This window comes from Limulus polyphemus, unplaced genomic scaffold (assembly GCF_000517525.1).
Source record: "Limulus polyphemus unplaced genomic scaffold, Limulus_polyphemus-2.1.2 Scaffold922, whole genome shotgun sequence".
In the NCBI taxonomy this organism is placed as follows: domain Eukaryota; kingdom Metazoa; phylum Arthropoda; class Merostomata; order Xiphosura; family Limulidae; genus Limulus; species Limulus polyphemus.
This window is the reverse complement of record NW_013666532.1, coordinates 313,294-313,650: the sequence shown is the minus strand read 5'-3', so window position 1 is coordinate 313,650 and position 357 is coordinate 313,294.

The following is a 357-nucleotide window of genomic DNA, read 5'->3' as shown; positions in this document are numbered from 1 at the left end:
AGTAGCAGTCATTATAGAGGGTTAAGGGACTGGTCATGCTGGGTTCTTGACTTGTGACTCCTACAGGAGCAGACGTTATAGAGTTAAGGGACTGGTCACGCTGGGTTCTTGACTTGTGACTCTTACAGGAGCAGACGTTATAGAGTTAAGGGACTGGTCTTCCTTGGTACTTGAGTGTAGAAGTTTCTTTAATGCAGTTTGGCTTGCAAATTATTAAAACTTCTATTTTGCAACCAGTAATATTATACGTGTTCCTTAATGTAACATACAGTGTGGGGGCGCTACCCCCTCCCCAGGTAACGCAAATATTCTCTTGGTGGGTGAACACTTACGGTGGAGTGAATAATGCAAAAAAGT